The sequence below is a fragment of the Neovison vison genome, chromosome 4 (assembly GCF_020171115.1).
Source record: "Neovison vison isolate M4711 chromosome 4, ASM_NN_V1, whole genome shotgun sequence".
Taxonomy (NCBI): Eukaryota; Metazoa; Chordata; class Mammalia; order Carnivora; family Mustelidae; genus Neogale; species Neogale vison.
The window spans coordinates 106068917-106080089 of NC_058094.1; the positions used below are offsets into that span (position 1 = coordinate 106068917).

At 44.9% G+C, this 11173-nt stretch overlaps 1 pseudogene; it reads left to right on the forward strand.

Moving 5' to 3' along the window:
* Window positions 1-383: 383 nt before the first annotated feature.
* On the forward strand, window positions 384-8595 carry LOC122905369 (annotated as a pseudogene).
* Window positions 8596-11173: the final 2578 nt, after the last annotated feature.

Below are 11173 nucleotides of genomic sequence, written 5' to 3' on the forward strand. Positions count from 1 at the left end.
CTCCCTCTGCCTGCTTCTCTGCCTACTTGTGATCTCTGTCTGTCAAATAAATAAATAAAATCTTAAAAAAAAAAGTCTTTCTTGGGGCACCTGGGTGTCTCAATGGGTTAAAGCCTCTGCCTTCAGCTCAGGTCATGATCCCAGGGTCCTGGGATTGAGCCCCGCATAGGGCTCTCTGCTTGGCGGGGAGCCTGCTTCCTCCTCTTTCTCTCTGCCTGCCTCTCTGTCTACTTGTGATCTCTGTCTGACAAATAAATAAATAATAAAAATCTTTTTAAAAAAAAATCTTTCTTACGGAGTATGAGAAATAGTCTTGTTTCCCCACATATTTGCTTTTTCTGGTGTCTCTACACCTGTCACTCCGACAAAAATTAAAGACAACGATGGCACCCATTGCCATGAGTAGTCGCCGGAGGGTGGGTGCTGTCCACTTCACTGGAGACGTGTGGGCGCCGCACACTCTACGGAATAGTCTCGCAAATGCATGAATGAAAAGTTTATGGTCCAGCCTCGGTCATCTGTTTCCTAGAAATAAAATGTTGTCACACGAGGGTAAATGTGTATGAATGTTGTGGCCGCACCATGGTAGAGAGCTGGACACCAGGAGAACGTCCATTAGCCAAGGATGACTGAGGAATCAGGAAGAATTCTTACTGCGGAATATTATACAGTTGTTTAAATTTGTAAGTTAGGGTTCTAAGAATTGGGAAATTTCTCACAAGGTATTATGTTAGTAAAAAAGGCAAAAAAATGTGTCACATTGTTCTCAAAAAACAGTGTCAAAAGAACAACTGTGCATGTGTGTGAGTGTGTGCATGCATGTAAATACATAGCATCTTAATCTGCCATTTCCCACTCTGAAGTTTATCTTAAGAAAATTGTCATAAGAGAAAAAATATTTTTTAAGAAAGTTCGTCTTAGGGGCGCCTGGGTGGCTCAATGGTTTAAGCCTCTGTCTTTGGCTCAGGTCATGATCTCAGGGTCCTGGGATCAAGTCCCGCATCGGGCTCTCTACTCAATGGGGAGCCTGCTTCCCTCTCTCTCTCTCTCTCTGCCTGCCTCTCTGCCTACTTGTGATCTCCCTCTGTCAAATAAGTAAATAAAAATCTTTAAAAAAAAAGTTCATCCTAACATAATTTGTAAAATTATAAACTGGAAATAGTTTAAGGGTACCAAACCAGAAAATCAGTTAAATTAGTTATGATAATTCACAGAATATTACCAAATTTTAGGAAGCGGTATTTAGAAATAATTTAACAAGGAGGAAAAATGTTAGGAATATAATAAGTGAGTGTTACACGCAACTAATGAATCATTAGATGTTACACTGAAAACTACTAATGATGTACTGCATGTTGGTAAATTGAACTTAATAAAAAAAAGAATTTAATAAGTGGGACACATATCACAAGGCAGAATTTCATGATCCCAGTAAACACCCTGTATGCACATGCTGCATGTACATTTAAAAAGAGGCCTGGGGATGCCTTGGTGGCTCAGTCAGTTGAACGTCCAACTCTTGGTTTGGGCTCAGGTCATGACCTCAGGGTCGTGAGGTCGAGCCCTGCGTCAGGCTTGTGCTCAACAGGAAATTGGCTTGAAATTCTCTCGCTCCCTCGCCGGCCCCTCTCCCACACAGGAATGCTCTTTCTCACTCTCAAAATAAATAAATCTTAAAAATAAAGCCCGCGTGATTCCTGGGTGACTCCATTAAGTGTTTGCCTTCGGCTCAGGTCATGATTCCAGGTTTCGGGACTGAGTCCTGTGTTGGGCTCCTTGCTCGATTGGGAGGCTGCTTCCCCTCTGCATGCTCTTCCCTCCCCTCCTCCTGCTTGTACTCTCTCTCTCTCTCTATGACAGCAAATAAAGAAAATATTGGGGAAAAAAAGCCTGAAAAAATATAAATGTTAACTTGTTAAGCATCATTATTTCTGACCAGTGAGTGAGATTACATACGGTTTTAATTTTCCTCTATGTACACTTGTGCTTCACTTGTTTTCCAAAGAACATGAATTATGTGTAGGTTTAGGAAACTTCTTTAAAAATGCAAATATTGGGACGGAGTTGCTGCATTGAACTGGAACACTGGCTTGGATGTTCTGCCACCTCCACTGGACATCTTCCAGACAAGCCTCTTCTGACAGAAAGTAGAAACTGGGCAGTGTGTGGTCTCAGGCTCCCCTTTTGGGTCCTGAGCAGTCTATATGAGCAGTCTTGCAGTCCAAGTCAGGTCATGAGGGTTGGGCCTGGTCACTGGAACCTTCTGGAAGTATGCCCAGTTCTGTCCTCCAGTCTGAAGAGGTCCAGAGAGCATGAGGCCTAGAAGCAGGTCTTCTTTCTCTTGGGGCCAGTCACCGCTTTCAGAAGGAGTTGCTGGTGATCAGCGTCAGTTACCAAGAAGACACTAAAAGTGCCTTTTTCTTACTTATTTGATGTCATTCTTATGATGCAATTAATTTTGTACTAGAGACGAAAAGGAGAGGTGGAGTAAGGGTGAGATCCCTCGATCCTGCTGGTGAAGATGACTCAAATTGTGTGATTAACCATGGTCACGTGGATCTTCATTTGAAACCTTCCTGATAACCAAAGGCTACAGCTTATTAGGATGGAAATGGAGAGAAGCCCCACAATCATCCTCTGTTCTTCCCTTGGCTTTGTGCAGGAGGGAGGTCACGTGGAGTGTGGTGACCGGGAACAGCTCCAGGAGGGTGTGCAGCCAGAAGAGTCCATAGCCATTGCAGACTATTCTGCGCTGACCAGATGCAGGTAACCCTACACACTTGCTTACAGGCAGGGGCCTCGGGCATTCGGGCCATGTTTTATGGATTTGGCTAAATGGCATGCTAGATGACAGAATCAGATAAGAATTTTGAAGAAGTTATACCAAAGTTTAAGTAAAGAAGTATTCAGATGTTTAGAGCCAAATGAGACCTGTGAGAGACCCTTCTTCTCCCAGCCTAACAGATTCTGATGCAAAGCCTTAGGTAAAAGATATCTGGGTGAGGAATGGGGAATGGAAGCACCTGTTGCAGTTACTTTTTAGAAACCTTGATTTAGAACCTATTCTAGTTAATAAACATTAAGGCTATAAAATAAAAATACTGACTTGAGGATGGTGGCTCAGATGGTTAAGCATCCGCCTCTTGATTTAAGCTCAGGTCATGATCTCAGGGTTGTGAGGTCAAATTCAGCACTGGGCTCCAAGCTCAGTGCTCAGTGGGGAGTCTGCTGTAGGTCCTCTTTCTCACACCCTCTGGCCTTTTTCCCACTCCCACTCTCTCTCTCTCAAATAAATAAGTCTTTAAAACAGATACTGACTTGAGTGTAGTTTTTTATACTCCAGTAAGTGAATCAGCTGCCACATAGCCAAGTTATAGTGAAGAGGCGATAGAGAAATTCTGTCTTAAGTTGTTCAAAAATGTTTAATCTTTCCTTTAAAAAAATATCAGTTAAGCTGTGCTTTCTTTCAGGTAGATGTTCCACAAAAGTCTCTCAATGTTGGTATCATTTTCAGAAGTTGTGAGTTTGTGTAATTACCCATTGAGTCTTTTTTGAAATAGCTGATTTGGGCCTGTGATGGGGGGCTTATCACTGAGCCACTACTGAAATACCAACTACAGGTTTTTCTTGAATTTTCTTGAATTCTGACTTCTTTATATGTTTTTTTTTTTCCAGCTCAGCTTTTTGAGAGGAGAAAAAATTCTCATCCTGAGGCAGATAACTGCTGATTGGTGGTGGGGCAAGCATGCGGGCTACTGTGGGTACATACTTGCAAACCACCTCGGGAAGCACCTGGAGGATTGTTACCCTGAGGACACGTGGCAGGACGAGGAGTACTTCAACAGCTATGGAATGCTGGTACGACTGGGGCCATGGAGGTGGCGGTTTCCTGCCTCAGCTTTCGAGTTAGCTTCAGCTGGGCTGCTCCTCTTCGTGGCTTAGCGCAGGGTTCACAGACATTTTCTTTGGCTCAGCAGGGCGTGTGGCTCCTCAGCTCTGCCATCGTGGTGCGTGAGTGGCCATAAGACCATGAGGAAATGATCAAACCCTAACCCTAACCAATTAAAAAATGTGAAAGCCATTCTTAGCTGGAAGACCCTACAAAAGCAGGTGGTGTGCTGGAGTGGCCCATGGTGATTTAGAGATGTTACCTGAGCAATGAGATGATGGACTTTCCTCAACATTTAAAATATAGTAGCACATTTTATTTTAAAAATAAAATACAAAAATGTTACACAAGCCAACAATAATACCTCTAAATAACTAGCTTATTAGTTTTTTGGAGTTTTTTCCCACTTAGGACAAAGACCCATATCTGTATGGTCCAGGCAGCCCCTGTTTACATCTTAAAGCTAGACAAAAACTGATGCATGCATAATAAACATCACAGACAGGATGTTGGGTGAAAGAAGCAAGACATGAAAGAATAACTTTCGATTCAGTTATGTAAAGTTAAAAAGCAGTGTTGGAAGATGTTTATGAAGGGAAGCGACCAGGGAGCTGGTTTTCTGGGAGTCAGGATGGTGGTTCCTGTTGCCAGGGTGTCTTGTGGTGGCAGCCTTAAAAATAACGGCCATACCAGCAAAGTGGGTTTCTTTGGGAGGAGCGAAGGAACCGCAGGGCAGGGCAAGCACCCCGTGGGGAACTGCAGGCCGGTCTGGAGAACCAAGGCCAGAAGGCTTTTCGTAAGGAAGGGGGAGTGGGCAGGGCTTTGTGGAAGGAGCGCCCTCTCGAGGGCGGCAGCGGCTTTTCATTGGCCGAGTGCAGCAGTTTCTCATTGGTTGGACTGTTGATAGGCCAGGAGAAGATCTTCCACCTCGGGGATAGTAAAGCTGCTACCTTTCAGAGTCCGCCATGGTGGACCTGTAGTGGGTAGCGCTGAGTTGGCCCAGCCCTTGCGGCATCCCTCTCCGCCCTCGGTGAGACTGGCTTTCCTGGCTGCAGGGCCGGGCTGGGCTGGTGTGGGGTGCCAGCAGCCTTCTGCTGTCATTGCATGAGTGTTCACTGTGTAACCCACAAGCTGCAGGGCCCTTTCTCACGTAGGTTTTTGGTAGGTGTGTCCCATTTCATGGTTCAACGTGTTACAGTAAAGGAAAACCCCTTGATGTATGTATACGATTAGAGCTTTCAGACATTTTTTTCTGAAAGACTTTATTTACTTACTGATTTGTCAGGAAGAGAGAGAGCGCACAAGCAGGGAAAGCAGCGGACAGAGGAAGAAGCATACTCCCACGGGGCAGGGAGCCAGATGTGGTACTCGATCCTAGGATGCTGGGATCATGATCTGAGCTGAAGGCAGATGCCTAACTGAGCCACTCAGACATCCGTAGAGCTTTCAGACTATCAACAGTGTCTTATTGATTTTAAAAGGACCCTATTGGTGGTTTGCTTGTTTAACAGCTTTGCCCCATGACAAGCATTGCTCTAATGGGTTTTCTCTTATAGAAATCTTGCTAAACTTCTGCTAGAATTTCTCTTGGGTAAATTTGTAGGGAGTATGTGTTTTTTCACTTTGGCGGGTTTTGTCAGTTTCCCCTCCAGAAAGATTGGCAACTGTATACCACCAGTGTAGATGAATCCTTGTTTCCCAACCACACGTTGCTAAAGTAAATACAGATCTCTCCTCTTAAAGGTGAAACATGGTATTTCATGATTTTGATTTCCATTTTTAAAGTCAGATTGGTCATCTTTTATATTTTGTTGGCCTTTTCTATTTCTTCTTTTCTTTTGGTAAACTTTCAAATAATTTGCTCATTTTTCTTTTTCTTTTTGTCAACTTATATGTACACCTTAGCCACCTAGTTCTGACTTTCTGTCAAGGTGGACTACTCAGGTGGGATGACTGAGTCCTGATTGTGTCCCCTCGGACCCTCAGTCTTTTGTTTCTAAGCTGAGTGTCCTTGTGAGGAGCCACAGTGGGCTCGTGAAGGCCCTGTGCAGACTTTTCATCTGTGCTGATGAGGTCTAGGTAGCTTCAGTGTCTGCCTCGCAGCCACACTTTGTGTACACTGGGTATTCTGCAGCTCGAGACCTGAGAGTGGGGCGTGGAGGCCAGTGTTGTGGGTGCAGCCTTTCAGGGCTCTGACTTCCACCCATGGCTTCATGAACCATTTGGAGAACCCTTTCTCTTTTTCTCTGGGGATTGGTGTGATTCCCATGGGGTGTTATGTTATCTTGGATTTCATATGTTTTCCTCCCTCTGGACATGGCTGGAGACCTTGAGCTCACCCCTGTGGGGTCATCAGTTCCATCCAGAGCTGTAGTTTTATGAGGGGCCAGTGCACCTCCTCTGGCATCTCTCTTGGTGGATACCTGGCCAAGTGGTAACTGGTGGGGAATTTGGTGGTTCCTCCTCTCTCCAGTGGGAACAGTGGTCAGGAGGGCAGTATCTGCTCCACTTCCTGAGTGGTCTACCCGCCTGTGTGTTCACCTGGCTCTTGGGGAGGTACAGGGTGAAGCCGTAGGTAGCATCACACTGAACTGGAAGGATTCCAGAAAATTACATTTCATTTCTTCACTGTTGTGTTTTTATATGCCAGCATATTTAGGTCTTCGGGTTTTGTGTTTTTTTTTTTTTCTTTGTTGCTCGTATTTTTTGGCATGGTGTAGTGGGCTCAAGGGGATTATTAGCTCAGACTCTGATCTTCCTTTTTAAACCAGAGCTCAGCAGTGTTCATATTACAGGCAGTGATTCCTAATGTGTATTTCCTCTAGAAACTTCACTTGGAAATGTTGGCAGACCAGCCACAGACAACTGAATACCACAGTGTTATCCTGCAAAATAAAGAATCCCTGAAAGATAAAGTGATTCTTGACATCGGCTGCGGAACTGGGATAATCAGCCTCTTTTGTGCCCACTATGTGCAGCCTAAAGCTGTGAGTAAGAAACAGCTCTCCTTCAGCACCTTCGAGCTGAGTCTGGGGACGTGTTATTCACATGCAAAAGCATCATGTTGGTGAAATGGGCAATATGTGTTCTTGTGGGCTGAGCCTGTCGGCGGCCATGACCTCGGCCTGCTGAGTCACCAGCGGCACCAAGTAGAGTAGGACAGAGCAGAGAATATCGGAGTTGCGTGCAGTCAGATGTTTTTTGTAACCTGCTTATCAGCTAGAGGAACATGTGTCTGTGTGCTGGGGCAGGGCCGCTTGTGTAGGTCACTGTCCATGTGTTGTTATCCCTGCACCAAGCAAGGACCACCTGGCAGGGACAGGACAGACCACTCTCCATGATGCTTGCTGGGGTCCTTTCTCCTCTTCCCTGCAAAGCATGTGTGAGGCTCCAGAGCTGAAGCCTCTGAAATGCCCCTGACACAGGTGGGTGAAATTCTAGTTTATACAGGAAACTGCAGGACAGTGATCACTGGAGTTCAGATGCTATCAGAACCAAGACGTAACACTCAGGACCTTCCAGTGACAACCTGGGCTTGAAGCTGTCTCAGCCACTGGTACCCTTAAAGTCCGATCATTCTCAGGCCAGTGTGGGAAACTCTGGGGTACGTGGCTGTGTGTATGGGAGCTGAGCCACTGGGTCTGACCCACAGGGCCTGTGTGACGGGTACCCGGTGTGCATGCAGACTCTTCTGTCCACCGGCAGTCCCCATCTGTTTTAGGCAGAAGGTGGAGTTAAGATGGGAGGTAGCTCCCTTGTCAGAGCTCAGCCGTTGGAGGTCTGTCCCTGCTATCCAGCACACTCCTTTCCTTCTGTCACTGTTTTCTTTGAGGCTGCCTTTGGCATGGCTGGAGCCTTGGGCCCAGGGAGAGTGAATGCCAGGCTGCTTTGTGGGTGGGACTCTTGCTGATGGCCCTTCTGTGACATGCAGGTATACACGGTGGAGGCCTGTGAGATGGCTCAGCACACAGGGCAGCTGGTCATGCAGAATGGCTTGGCCGACATCATCACTGTGTTCCAGCAGAAGGTGGAGGATGTGGTGCTGCCGGAGAAGGTGGACGTGCTGGTGTCCTAGTGGATGGGGACCTGCCTGCTGGTAAGGGGCACCGGGCCACGTGGGATGGCCGTGGACGGGCACTGGGCCACACAGGATGGCTGTGGGTGGGCACTGGGCCACGTGGGATGGCCATGGATTGTGCCAGGGAAGTTCAGATTCCAGAGAGGGGTGTGGACTGGGTCTGGAGGGGCTGTTGTGAGAAGAACATCTTGCGGAGAGCCGTGGCTGTCGTGCTGAATGAAGCCACCTGGTGCTTCTCTGGGTGCTGTCTTCTGTTTTGTGCCAGATGGCCATGAGCCACGACACCCTGCTATCCATGATGTGGACGGGCCTTGAAGGCATTATGCTAAGTGAAGTAAGTCAGAGACACATCGTATGGTCTCATTTATACGTGGAATCTAAAACCAGCAACACAAACCTCACCCACCAGACTCCTAGAAAAAGAGATCAAATTTGTGGTTAGTGGAGGGAGGGGGGGTGAGGGGAGAAAGAATCAGACGGCCGTGGTTGAAAGGTACAGACTTTTCGTTACCACGCAGGTGAGCACCAGTGATGTCACAAACAGCGTGGCAACCCCAGAGACACTGCTGTGCAGTGCATGGGACAGTCTTACCAGAGGACCGTCAACCCTCGAACAACGTGGGTTTGAACCGTGTGGGCTCTCTTATACATGGGATTTTTTTTTTATATAAATATAGGACAGTGCTTTAGGATTTTAACATTTTCTTTTCTCTAGCTTACTTTGTCAGAATGCAGTACACAATACAAATAACGTAAACTGTCTGTTGACTATTTATGTTACTGTTAAGGCTTCAGGTCAGTGTACCCTATTAGGAATCTAGTTTTTGGGGAGTCAAAGGTTCTGTGTGGATTTTTTTCCAATTTATTTATTTTCAGAAAAAGTATTCATTATTTTTTCACCACACCCAGTGCTCCATGCAAGCCGTTCCCGCTATACTACCCACCACCTGGTACCCCAACATCCCACCCCCCTGCCACTTCAAACCCCTCAGACTGTTTTTCAGAGTCCATAGTCTCTCATGGTTCACCTCCCCTTCCAATTTACCCAAATTCCCTACTCCTCTCTAACGCCCCTTGTCCTCCATGCTATTTGTTATGCTCCACAAATAAGTGAAACCATATGATAATTGACTCTCTCTGCTTGACTTATTTCACTCAGCATAATCTCTTCCAGTCCCGTCCATGTTGCTACAAAAGTTGGGTATTCATCCTTTCTGATGGAGGCATAATACTCCATAGTGTATATGGACCACATCTTCCTTATCCATTCATCCGTTGAAGGGCATCTTGGTTCTTTCCATAGTTTGGCGACTGTGGTCATTGCTGCTATAAACATTGGGGTACAGATGGCCCTTCTTTTCACATCTGTATCTTCGGGGTAAATACCCAGGAGTGCAATTGCAGGGTCGTAGGGAAGCTCTATTTTTAATTTCTTGAGGAATCTCCACACTGTTCTCCAAAGAGGCTGCACCAACTTGCATTCCTACCAACAGTGTAAGAGGGCTCCCCTTTCTCCACATCCTCTCCAACACATGTTGTTTCCTGTTTTGTTAATTTTGGCCATTCTAACTTGTGTAAGGTGATATCTCAATGTGGTTTTAATTTGAATCTCCCTGAGGGCTAATGATGATGAGCATTTTTTCATGTGTCTGATAGCCATTCGTATGTCTTGATTGGAGAAGTGTCTGTTCATATCTTCTGCCCATTTTTTGATGTGTTTGCCTGTTTCGTGTGTGTTGAGTTTGAGGAGTTCATTATAGATCCCGGATATCAACCTTTTGTCTGTACTGTCATTTGCAAATATCTTCTCCCATTCCGTGGGTTGCCTCTTTGTTTTTTTTTTTTACTGTTTCCTTTGCTGTGCAGAAGCTTTTGATTTTGATGAAGTCCCAGAAGTTTATTTTCGCTTTTGTTTCCTTTGCCTTTGGAGACGTATCTTGAAAGAAGTTGCTGTGGCTGATATCAAAGAGATTACTGCCTATGTTATCCTCTAAGATTCTGATGGATTCCTGTCTCACATTGAGGTCTTTTATCCATTTTGAGTTGATCTTTGTGTACGGTGTAAGAGAATGGTCGAGTTTCATTCTTCTACATATAGCTGTCCAGTTTTCCCAGCACCATTTATTGAAGTGACTGTCTTTTTTCCACTGTATATTTTTTCCTGTTTTGTCAAAGATTAATTGACCATAGAGTTGAGGGTCCATATCAGGGCTCTCTACTCTGTTCCACTGGTCTATGTGTCTGTTTTTATGCCAGTACCATGCTGTCTTGGTGATCACAGCTTTGTAATAAAGCTTGAAATCAGGTAAGGTGATGCCGCCAGCTTTATTTTTGTTTTTTCTTTTTTTTTTTATTTTTGTTTTTTCAACATTTCCTTAGCGATTCGGGGTCTCTTCTGATTCCATACAAATTTTAGGATTATTTGCTCCAGCTCTTTGAAGAATGCTGGTGGAATTTTGATCGGAATGGCATTAAAAGTATAGATTGCTCTAGGCAGTATAGACATTTTAACAATGTTTATTCTTCTGATCCAAGAGCATGGAATGGTCTTCCATCTTTTTGTGTCTTCTTCAATTTCTTTCATGAGTGTTCTATAGTTCCTCAAGTACAGATACTTTACCTCTTTAGTTAGGTTTATTCCAAGGTATCTTATGGTTCTTGGTGCTATAGTAAATGGAATCAATTATCTAATTTCCCTTTCTGTATTTTCATTGTTAGTGTATAAGAAAGCCACTGATTTCTGCACATTGACTTTGTATCCTGCCACGTTGCTGAATTGCTGTATGAGTTCTAGTAGTTTGGGGGTGGAGTCTTTTGGGTTTTCCATATAAAGAATCATGTCATCTGCGAAGAGAGAGAGTTTGACTTCTTCATTACCAATTTGGATACCTTTTATTTCTCTCTGTTGTCTGATTGCTGTTGCTAGGACTTCTAATACTATGTTGAACAAGAGTGGTGAAAGTGGGCATCCTTGTCTTGTTCCTGATCTCAATGGGAAGGCTGCAAGCTTTTTCCCATTGAGGATGGTATTTGCTGTGGGTCTTTCATAGATAGATTTGATGAGGTTCAGGAATGATCCCTCTATCCCTATACTTTGGAGGGTTTAATCAGGAACGGATGTTGGATTTTGTCAAATGCTTTTTCTGCACCAATTGAGAGGACCATGTGGTTCTTCTCTCTTCTCTTATTGATTTGTTCTGTCACAT